Below are 12,476 nucleotides of genomic sequence, written 5' to 3' on the forward strand. Positions count from 1 at the left end.
GTAACACTCCTACATGTATAAAATATTAGTATACCGGAATTAGAAAACGCAGTTTACCAAATATAACTTTAATATTTTGGAGAATGTTCCGGACATATATCATCGTTCAGTGATACAAGAAATCAGTAACACTACTTTACGATAATTGCAATCTGATACTTACTCAAGTGGATAACTGGTCTAACACATAATTATAATCAAGCTTAAAATAAACTGATCATACCAAACTGTTTTGTCTTTCTTATAGTCCTGTACTTTCTTTATAAATGAATTGAAAATGATACACACGCATTCTCATAAGTTTCGTTTGCTGTTTTTATGGTCTATATATTGATTATGTGGATTTCATAATTTTATACACTATATTTTCCCTTTGTATTACTTGCTTCTTTTATTTCTATATCCTATTTAGAATTCTTAATTGCATTCTATCAATCCATTGATTAAGTCAGAAGCATTGACTATGTATGCTCAAATACATTTTTTGTAATAATTACAATTAAGATTTATATTAATGTAGTTGACCTTAAACATTCTAATCAACATTCTTCCATTTAATAATGGAATACTGGCTTAATAGCCAGTATATGTTTAAAATAATTTGTAAATTAAAACCACAATTCCTACTATTGTTTCCAATACCATCTATTATACGTAACATGTGTACTAATACATTTTGATTGAATGTTTCAACGCAGTATTAACTTTTTTAGATTTGTTCTGCATTTAGTTGGGGTAAACAATATTAGTTCCCTATCGACAGGGAAGCTAAAGGGAAAAACCGAATGTTTTGACCACTCATTTATAATGTAACATGTAAAATACGCTATTAACTACCAACATCAATGAATCCCTAATCAAATAAAAAACAAAAATCACCTACGCAATGTACACTCAGAGTGTGGCATGAACTACACAAGTAAATTTATAACTCATAACCTAAGTTTTTAAACCGTTTCAATAAAAACTTACTCAAGTTATGTATGACTTAATTTCCTCTGAAAAAATTTTTCAGTTTAAAATTCAAACTATCTGTATTTTTTATGCTTGGATTTTTATTTTAATCAAACGCTGTACACTTACATTTCGCTTTGTTGAACATCAGATCAAAGTTAGACATTTTTTTCAAGACCTATAAAAAAGTTATTATTTCAAGTTACTGTTCAAGTTACTGCTCGGATATTATTTTATTTAAATACTGTGTTATATGCTAACAAAATATCTCCTAACCGAAAAATACCCGAAGAATGATTAGAAACTGATAAGACCAATTAGAACTGGAAATTTACTAAAACCGAAGGATTATTGTCAAATATTTGTGTATTAAATTACCTATACCTTACTTATTCGATATGAAATAATTTATCATAAGTATTTATTAATTAACATACATGTTGCAGTGTAGTGGGCTCTTTCTGTTCAACCGCCAAAGAGAAAAATATATGCCTCTTTTTATTTTAAGAGTGCTTTGGGAGCAAAAAAGTATGTAAAATTAGAAAATAACTCTTAGAAATCCAGCATTATTGATATCGCTACGGTTGGAAGGTAAGTTAGACCTTCCTGTATTAAAAATGTTCTCGCTTTTTAAATTGACCTTTATAAGTAATAGTGTACATTCAGAAAACCTTGAAATTTTTAAAAGTTACTCAAAACAGTACTTTAAGGTTTCTTTGTGAATTTATTTATCTCTTTATTTTTGCAAAATACCACAATACTTGTGGCCACCAGAATCCGAAAACATGCGTATATTCCCAACAGTTGTTCGTATGGGTTATTAGTTTGTAACTGAATTAAAGTTGAACTACACCTAGCAACTTCCGAGGCTTCACATGCAGATGAGCGCTCATGAACTATCCGACAGAAAAAAAATAATCCTAAAGTTCGTTTAGCCTTTGTGATGGGTAAACAAAAAACAATCTCATTGACCTATATTCGAATACATTATTACGGCATTTTAACTTTTCTAAATCTTTTACTTCAATAAATAGCCGAGCAATTAATAATCACAATCAAATTACAGAAGCAATAAGTTTAATCAAATTTTACTATTATACATTTTTTATTGTATACATATATGGAGTATAAGAGAACTGTGAGTGATTATAAGCTGAGCATCAGTTAATCTTTGTTTGTATTTCTTTATTTTGAATGTGTATAACTAACTTAATACACATTTCTTAGACAAATAGTTAGAACCAGAATATAGGTTACATAATTAGTTGCATTATTCCTTACATTAATAGTAATATTCTTTGTTATATGTAAACTATCACAGCCAGAATTAATTCCCTGCATAAAAGCAACATGAAGACTAAACATTGTGACTAAAATTGAACGGAATAGAGCTAATTTGACTTTCATTTTGAACTCTCAAATTAGTTTTCATAACATTTTTTAAACTTTACTTTAAAATAAATATTAGTTTTCAGTAACCGAGTACTGAACTTGATCGTGCCATTTACTATTTCGTATACCTTCGTGCATTTTTTCAATTTTTTTTTTAAATCTGTAATACTTACTGATTTTCTATGTGTTATAAAACTACCTTTGTATTTCAAGCTCATGTTTTTACATTGTTACTAAAAATTTTACTTATTTTTTTTAACTAATTTCGTACATATTCGTATAAATAGCAAATTGTTTGTATAAGTGAGTTCATGGTATGTATCGAGTTTTCTTGATTTTTAAAAGTGTATCAAGTCTGTGAATTAATTGAAATTATAAATCATTTACTAACCCAATGTTTAAGCTTTGCTTGAGTTTTACATTTTGTTAGTTGCAGAGAACCCATTTAAATATGTTATATAAAACAACCCTTTCTTGACTTTACTTATATAAATGTTCTAAGGTTTTTTAATCTATAATATTATTGCTAGTGCTCAGTAATATTGGAGCTTCATTTTGCTGATATTGATATCCCTAATTTTTTATATTATCCTTGGTATCTGAGCACCTTACTTTCAAATAATTACACCAGGAGCTGGGTTATAATCTCAATTTGTCAACAAATAACCATCTGAGTTTAGCTGAAGTAACGTGGTGAATGATTCTGGACTAGCGCGAATATTCCGCATGTCAATATCCATATTTCCACCTGCGATAATTTCATCATAGTTATTATGTTTTATGATAATAAATTATAATTGGACTAATAAACAGATATGAGTTATTGATCTAATATAAGTATGTTTTTTTATTGTAGTCAATCAGTATAAACCACATCGCTCACATGTTTAGTGTTGACATATATTTACGTAAATTCACACGTGTAAATTAAGCCTTCTCACGTTCTAAACTTAGTGATTTATAAGGGTAATGAAACACTTTTAATTAGTATCATGTAAGGATTTACTATTACCAATTTGGTATATTAATCTACTCAAAATCCAGGAACAAGAGTGACTTACAATAGGGAGATCATAATGTGATTAAACATTGAAAAGTTATACTTGGTATAAATACTATACTTCAATCGTGTATTATATCATTATAAAGTCGCAATATGTAAACTTTCCGCAAACTCATGTGCTGAAACACTTCATGTACCGGATTTCAGTACACCACATCATATGGAAATCGCAATTTCGGGATCAACCCTCTAGTTCCCAGACAACGCTTTCAAAATGCAGTAAACTTAGTAGTCCTACTCACTCAAGATTCAAAATTATAAGCTATAAAGAATAATATTTATATCGATTTTATTTTAATATCCGTACATATTACAGTTAATTTGTTTTATACAAATGTTACTTATAAATAGAAGGTATTATAATATCAAGTTAGGATTTTTGTATCGCTCTTATTAATAAATAACTCAAATAATTGATTACGATATAAATGAAAAAATATACACGCATATTAATATTTGTATTTTTTAACTTATACCTTATAAGAATAAAAATTAACTGATTGATTTTTCAAAGAGATCTATTGATAATTCATCAATGCACTGCAATAATGCACTCAAGGCTTCAATAATCAAGTCTCAAAATATATAATTTACATTATATATATTTTTTTTATTTTCTACTAGGTAAAGTATACTTTAGTCGAATAACAGTATAAATGTACACACGTTTTTCCCAACGAGCTTAAGCCTAAGAATATATTTTGCCTTGGCTTAATATTACAAGGCCGAATATTTATATTCAGCTTAATCCTTACTAAGTTAACTGAACAGTAGAGAGTTTCAATAATAAGCGAAATTCAGAGGAGTTTTCAGGCTAAAACAAGTTTTACATTTTTTATCAACACTTATAAATTTATAAGATATACTAGAATGGAAATGAATTATTAAATAAATTACATATCGTATGTATTTCTCAAATCCAATACCGAAAGTTGGAAGATCCAAAGCATGGTAATTTAGCTAACGTTTGTTGAATGTCAGCGAAGGTTAACAGGTTTAATGTACTTACTTCTGACACATAAAACGGAATTAATTTTGGTTGCCCATCCGTAAATTGGACAATGCAGCTGACGTTAGATCAATGAATATCAGAACTCTTTTTATCAGAACGGCATTTCTTATACATCCCGTTTTGTGTCACTCTTCTAAACATGTCTTAATCACCATCCAACAAGAACTGATTGATCGTTTGCATATCATATATGTATATGCCCTGGCAATTCATACACAAATTAGTCATTTAATAATCGCTTTACCTTGCCTTCTCCACTTTACCTTTGCAATGGAGAGCAAGGTGGGTGCGCTAGGATAACAACTACAAATGGCGCAAATTAAAGATTAATTTTTATTTATTAATTCAACAAAGATATGTATTGTATTAGTTATAAGACTTAGGGCCGCACTATAATATTGTGTTATTTTTTTGTATTCACGGTTCGTAGTTTAAGAATTTTCACACTGTAACCAGTATCTTTATGCGTAGATTCTCGGTTGGTTTTAATATCCCCGGTGTTTTTTGCTTTCTTCTTTTACACAAGCAATGTCGCAAACCAGAGCTCTCTATCTGAATCCAGTACGAAATGGCGGTCTTTGAACATTTTAATTTTAAAAAACACGCTAAAAGTTATTACTTCTGTTTTTGAGTTCATAACAGGTTTAAATAATATTTAAATTATATTAAGTTTATTTATTTTAACCTTTTTTCACATTATTAAATAATCTACCTCACAGTTGTTAAGAAAAGTATTCGATTAAGAATTTACATAATACAACTTTAACTTACCCCCAGCCCCCGTCACTCGTTCATGGTTGGTGGTTGAAGTTCTCATTCATCTCGAAACCCATGAAATATAGTATCTAGTCTCATAAAGGTCTCATCATGGATATCTTTAAATACATTTCTCTATAAATACATTTAGGATATCTGCTATGTATAAACACTACAGTTCAAGTGGTAAAATACAGATTTTTCTTTAGATTACAATTGTATCTAGTATGATTGTATTGATATGGATATTTTTAGAATATTGCATGAAATTTCAATTCTATATAGGCAATCATAATAAACTGTGAGTTTTAAAAGCTTTAACATCAAAACCAGGTGTAGTAAAAATTAATAAAAGGCACATTATCTGTTTGCAAGAGAAGTTGTTACATGATACGTCGTTTACAGTGGGCGCTTAGTCCTTTAAAATCTCATTAAGTCTTGATATTATCGATCACAAATCGTTCCTCAGAGTCAGTTATTTAATTAGTCAAGTAGAAGACCGTCCGTCTCCATGCAAAGTCTTTACCTGAACTCCCTATAATTTGGTTAAAAAACGTGGGTTAGTTTGTTCTATTTCTAAATAATCAAACAAAAACTGGCATACCCTTAAAAGTATTCTAATTTAAGTATGTTGCACACAAATAAACGTGTGTTGTTTTCTCTGGTATGCAGGTTATTAACAATATCAACTAAATTGTTGTACAAATTACAATTTCACAGAGTCTAATCAACTTTGACAACGTGTACGAGTGAGTGATGCAGCCTGTCTGTTCCTTTATCCTTTTAGACTTTCTTTACAATTAAAGGAGTTCACAACTCTGAGTAAGTTAATGTTAAAGTCAAAGATTGTGTTTTCTGAGGACGAAAAGGAAACAAGTCTGTTTTGTGTCGCTTCCGGCTCTAGGTGTTTATAGGTTTTCTGTCAAAAACATTAATAATATTTACAGCCACTTTAACGTTTGGTAGAAAATACGGACAAGATAAATGTTTTCATTATACCATCAATAGTGATGAATGTTCGTTTTTAGTATCAAAATCAGCGATATATTTAATTAGTTAAAATTCCAATGCTTTACAAAGATTAACTGCGTAATATTGATCAAGTATACCTCTAGAAGTATTTGCGTCTAAGCAAATTATTTTAAATATCGTTCTCTCATTATAATATATAGGTATAAGTTTTAAAAATTACAATTTTATTTAAATTTTGTGTTTTTTTTTTTGTTGTTGTAATTTTGCGTTTGATTAGCAAGTTCACCTCATATTTTTGGACTTTTCAGCTTCCTCAGAATACATACATAAAATATTCATTATAATTATATCCTCCGTTTTTATATTTAAGCTGTATAAAATGAAAGACAAATAACGGATTTCATTTCTAAAGAAACGTTAATTACATTCTAAACTACATTAACAGCATGTTAAGTTACAAATTTAATAATTAACAGTTGATTGGTAAATTGCCTAAACGATGCTATTTGTGTTTAGAGCAAGACTAGCCACTCCACCGTACATTACCCGTATATGTTTAATGTGTAAAGGTCATCACCATAATTCAACATAAAACAAAGCCTTCGTAATAGCATCCCTTGCGTCCTTTAACTACTTCCCCGATCAATCCTGAACCCTATTAAATTCGCTCACCTTCAATTACAGGAGAGTTTATTTACCAGAGTTTAACATTTTCATGCGCACCATTCTATGCTATCGTCCAGTTAGTTTGGCTTACAAATCAAAAGGAGTTTATTTTGTGGAAATATTTTGTAAACTACTAAAAATTATACAAGAAATAAATAGCGTTTGGATACGTATTAATAAGATCATCAAAGTAAGGCTCCTCCCATAACGCTACGATAAAACATAACGGCATAACAGTACATGAGCTTTAACATTGCTCTTTTATGGAAAACTCATGATCGTTTCACTATATCTGACTCTTAAGCACCTGTCATTAGAATAGTGTTTGGAATTTTAAATGTTATACCTAACTGTTCCTTAACTATAACTAAAATTACTACATTACTGTGCAAAGACGATTACATAAAACTAAACGGTTTCATGATACATGAGAAATTGAGCGTTACCAATTACTATAATTTAACTATTTATTTAAGTAGTAATCAGTAGTAGTAGTGGTGGTATCATTATCATAGACTATTTAGGCAAAGATTTGAACTATTGAGAAGCAGCTCAGACTTATAGTATTAAACGTTGACACTAGGTTAGAGTAGACTCGGGTCTCTAAGGAAAAGTAAACATCGTGGTGTAACGGGAAGGCTGGGTATGTGACTGCTGGCGCACACTGATTGCCGCTGAAAAATTACTAAAATATATATTAGCACAAACCTAACCGTCAAACGAAAATTTAATCACGTACTTTTTGGAACAGCCGTTTTTTATTTCATTTTATTATCTTAAGATTTTCTAAAATATATATTAACATCAATGTATAACATTATTGGGTAAAAAAATAATTGTTATATTATTAATATAACCATGCTTTATCAAAACTTTGTAGGAACTTCACCTCAAAACCTTAAAAGATATAAAAAAATTACTGCTATGTGTTTCTATAACAGTATTACTTGCTCAAAGTTTAAAAAAAAAGGATTTGTCATTCATCAACATTTAGAAATTAGGTAATTTGCATGGTCAAAAGTTCGCGTTAAATTGTATTTTTATAAATTTAAGTAAACACAAGATATTGTGAAGTACATACATGTAATTAGGGTTTTGTTGGCCGAAACCACAATGCTGTAATGTTTACGACAGTATTGTAGAGTGTACTGGAAAGGAAAAATATTTATATTTTTAAGACGAGTGAGCCATTAGTGCACTGGTTTACAATATGGTCTTACCAATCTTCAAAATGAAGGCCACAGTGGTATGCGTATCTTTTGGGTTGATAAACTGGTGATAATTATCATCAAAAACATTTATGAGACACAAAAACATTTTAACATTTTTACAACTATGAGACATCAAAACATTGTTCACAACATTCACGGAGTAGAGTATACAAATGTTTTTGATACACATGGTTACCACAAATATTGCCCATGTAGGTTATGCAAATTCTAATGGAAGGTTACAAAAACTGTATGCTGACTGCAGCACTGTCTTCTCTCAAATATTACAACAAAACTGGTAACATAGTTACTACTTCACTAGTAAAGAGAGTAAATCGAGTACTAAGTTTCTGGATGACAGCAATTTTCTTTGAGGAAATTAATTTTTATTATAGTTCAATGTTACACCGATGACTCAGTATATGCTCTGCTTGACAGTCAATCTTGTATTTTAAGATTAAAATGATAATATTACTTCAAGCATTTATATCTTTATATGGTAAACAACAAAATATGATAGGAATGCTAACGAGTAGAGCTGCAATTGCTTAATTAAAACTGCTGATTACAAATCTACTCTTGATGTGGGACGAAGCCATATATTACACATAAATATAAATGACTAAACGTAATTATAGTCGATAAAATTTGTCATTACTGAAGACCTTTTAAAATTTTACCGTAAGGAAAACAGCTTCATTTTAAAACATGTCAAATGTCATAAGAGTAACCTTCATAAGAGTTTGGCTAAGTTATTAAGGATACGATAAAGCATAAATGCTTTTGAAAAATTTATTTATTTATTTATTACGCTTTCTTAGTAAAAACAACTAATCCTGTATTGAGACAGCTTATATTAGTAAAGAAACTCCTACTGGCCGTCTCAGTACATGACGTCCAGTTGCACACCGCATGGGACGACAGGCTTTTGACGAAAAGAGGCTTAACATTCCTGTTACCTGGCTATTATTGCTTGCTTTATCTTCATTTGTTCGAACAGAGCACTTCCCATCTTTCTGAAGATAGCTTATAACACTTTACAAGGGTGGTAAGATCGTTAGGATGGCAGCAATCATGGAAGTTATAAAATTAAAATAATTGCTGAATGGTAGGCAGGAGTTTTAATTTTGTTTGGTAAATTGGCTTCAAAATCGCCTTATTGATCATGTACAAAGTTCATTGTATGTCAAGGTGAAATTGCTAAACTTGATACAATCCAATTTAAAACGTTTGATATAAATGTAATAGACCATGTAATAGTCTTGAACATATCCATAATTTGAACCAAAGAGATTACGGGAGTAGTGAAATGGGGAGAGTTGAGGTACAAAAGCGGTGGCTAGACCTAAATATGATTAGCGAGTTTGTGGAAAGGTCGACACCTTAGTACTGGTATAGGTCTGTACTCGTATAATAGAATTAATCGACACTCAAACCATTCATTTAAATATTTAAACTTGTATTACAGATACTACTCTCGTAATACATACTACCTAACAGGCACTTGTTCATCATCCATCATTGTATCATGTACAGATAATCGGCTATTGCAGGTTCGAAATAGGTGGGAGATTTCCACTCATTCGAGTATTTAGTTCTTTATAATCACTCTAGGCTAGCTACTTTACAAGCAGGTGACCTTAAAGCGGCAGTTACTGGTACAGCTTTTTACACGCTCTATACAGAAACTGGACACTTACTGGTCCAGACTAACACTTACCAGGTCGGACCAGCATGTGGCAGTATGATCTGCAAGTACCGCTGTATTTACGCTCCTGGATTTACACCCCAGTTTTGGGGCCCTGAAGTCGGCGTGAAACAATTTTTGTACATAAACATAAAGAAATGTAAAATGGTTTTTAATTTTTAATTAATATCTTAATTAATTTTATTAATTAAACAATTATTATTCTGTTGTCACTTTATAATATTTACAAGAAACAGCTGATTACAAAATACCATTTATCATCTACTGATTAAGCCAAAAAGGGAGTTTTCAAGACCATTGAGACGTATTCCTGAATAGAAATAGGCCTATATGTTTACCAGGAACCCTAATAATGTGCATGTAAAATTTCAGTATAATCGGTCAAGTATTTTTTACGTGATCGTGTAAAATTAATTGAGTAAACACACGAACATACACAGATGGATTGTATTAGATTTTTACTAGCTGTTTCCCGCGGCTTCGCACGCGTCTCTTAAGCTTTGCCCGTATATTTCTTTGCCTTCAAATAGTGTTTGGCTATTTAATAAACGTAACTGTGTCGTAATTGCAGTTCATAATGTGCAGGCGCTTTGATAACTGTTATATCTTGCAGTACAGCCTGGTGGTGAGTTACATCAATGGGCATTGCATATAAACCTTCTACATAGAAAAATACAAATTTTCATAGTGATCGGTCCAATAGTTTCTGAGTATATAAAGGACAAACACACACACATTCATTTTTATATATTACTATAAGTGTAAAGAAATTTAAAATAGTAATTAAATTATATATAAATATATTTTTTGTCGCATTATATATGTTTACAAAGAACAGCTGATTAAAAATTTGAAAAGACTCTTTCACTTAATAACATATGTTTGCTGCAATGCATTTCTTACGGGTATTTTCTGTAACCAGTGGGGCGGAATCCTGAATCGGGAAAGGGATAAAAAGTATCCTATAACCTTCTACAGATCAAGACGAACAAATTAAAAAAAAAATTAGGCGAATCCGTCCAGCCGTTTGTGAGTGATGCTGTTACACACGAACAGTTTCATTTTTATATATATAACTAGCGGACCCGGCGCGCTTCGCTGCGCATTTCAATAAGTTTCCCGCGGCTTCGCACGCAATTTCCCGTTGAAAACAGTACACTATATTCACTTATTCATTTTCTATCACATTCTAAACATTGCTGAGATAATTGATAGTCGTTCCTTCGTGAGCTTCTTGGGGCGCATTATGAAGGTATGTACCACATTCCTGATACTTCTGTCAAAAAAAAACAACTAAGGTTGATTTTATAACATTCTTTATATTTGTAGCCAACGTAAGATAGTAATTATGATATCTGCATTGCTCTTCTGATCAAGCATGAGCATGGTTTATATTAAATAAATATTGCAGTTAAAGGTGAATTTTTACGTCAAATTTGAATTGTATTATCTGGATAGTAAAGTCTATTTTTAACAGTGATTGCAGAAACAGTTTAAACAAAATTTGTCGTTTCTCTTAAGCTTACTCTATGCTTTAAAACTATAAGTGTAGTAATTAAATTATATATAAATATATTTTTTGTCGCATTATATATGTTTACAAAGAACAGCTGATTAAAAATTTGAAAAGACTCTTTCACTTAATAACATATGTTTGCTGCAATGCATTTCTTACGGGTATTTCTGTAACCAGTGGGGCGGAATCCTGAATCGGGAAAGGGATAAAAAGTATCCTATAACCTTCTACAGATCAAGACGAACAAATTAAAAAAAAAATTAGGCGAATCCGTCCAGCCGTTTGTGAGTGATGCTGTTACACACGAACAGTTTCATTTTTATATAATAGATATAGATATAAACATTATTGATTTTTGCCTAATTGTTCATGTCCCATTCTTTTATGAATCAAATTCATATATTTCATTAAAACCATATATCCATAAAACTGCAATAGTCAACATTTTTTAAATACTTCTCTTTATTCCATAAATATTGTTCACCAATCTAACCAATTTTAAATCACATTATTATCTAACCAAAGTATCGATGCTTCGGTAATATCATCGAGTACAAATTATTATCTTATATACTGTAGAACATGTATTTAGATTTAAGCTAAACAATGTTTGTAGCATTGGTAACAAAATCAATTTCCATAACATCACACGTGTGACAGAATATTTTGTAGCGTCTGTTTCACCTAAAGCAAACATAACTAGATGAGTTGTGACATGCTGGGGTTTGTACTGGTTTCAATGTTGAAAATTCTGTTAATATTTATGGAATCATCCAGTAACTGTTCGTAAATATATCTATCAGTATTCGTTACTCTTACTTTGTAGCAATGTTTTGCTTCATAAAATTTCCCATTGTTTTGGACACTAAATGGTCACATAACACATTCTCCCTCGTCGGCTTTTCGCCGAGTGAGCTGCGGTGATGCTGCGGTAGAAATGGTAATGGAATAGAATGCCTCGCGGCCACACTTGCGGACGGATAGCTCATGGCTGGCATTATACAACATGTACGACAACATGTTATTAACTCGTCTACTTTGTAAACATGTTCTGTTGGATACCAATTTTAAAATGATTTAAAAGCGACACTCCTAAAAATTACCGTCACTATTGAGATAAAAACCGTAAAGGATAAAAATATTTTTAATTCTTATCGAAGCAAAAATTTCAATTGATTTTCAATTGATTATCGTATCACTTCAAAAGTTATTAATTTGTCTATAAA

The sequence above is a fragment of the Homalodisca vitripennis genome, chromosome 5, assembly GCF_021130785.1.
Source record: "Homalodisca vitripennis isolate AUS2020 chromosome 5, UT_GWSS_2.1, whole genome shotgun sequence".
Taxonomy (NCBI): Eukaryota; Metazoa; Arthropoda; class Insecta; order Hemiptera; family Cicadellidae; genus Homalodisca; species Homalodisca vitripennis.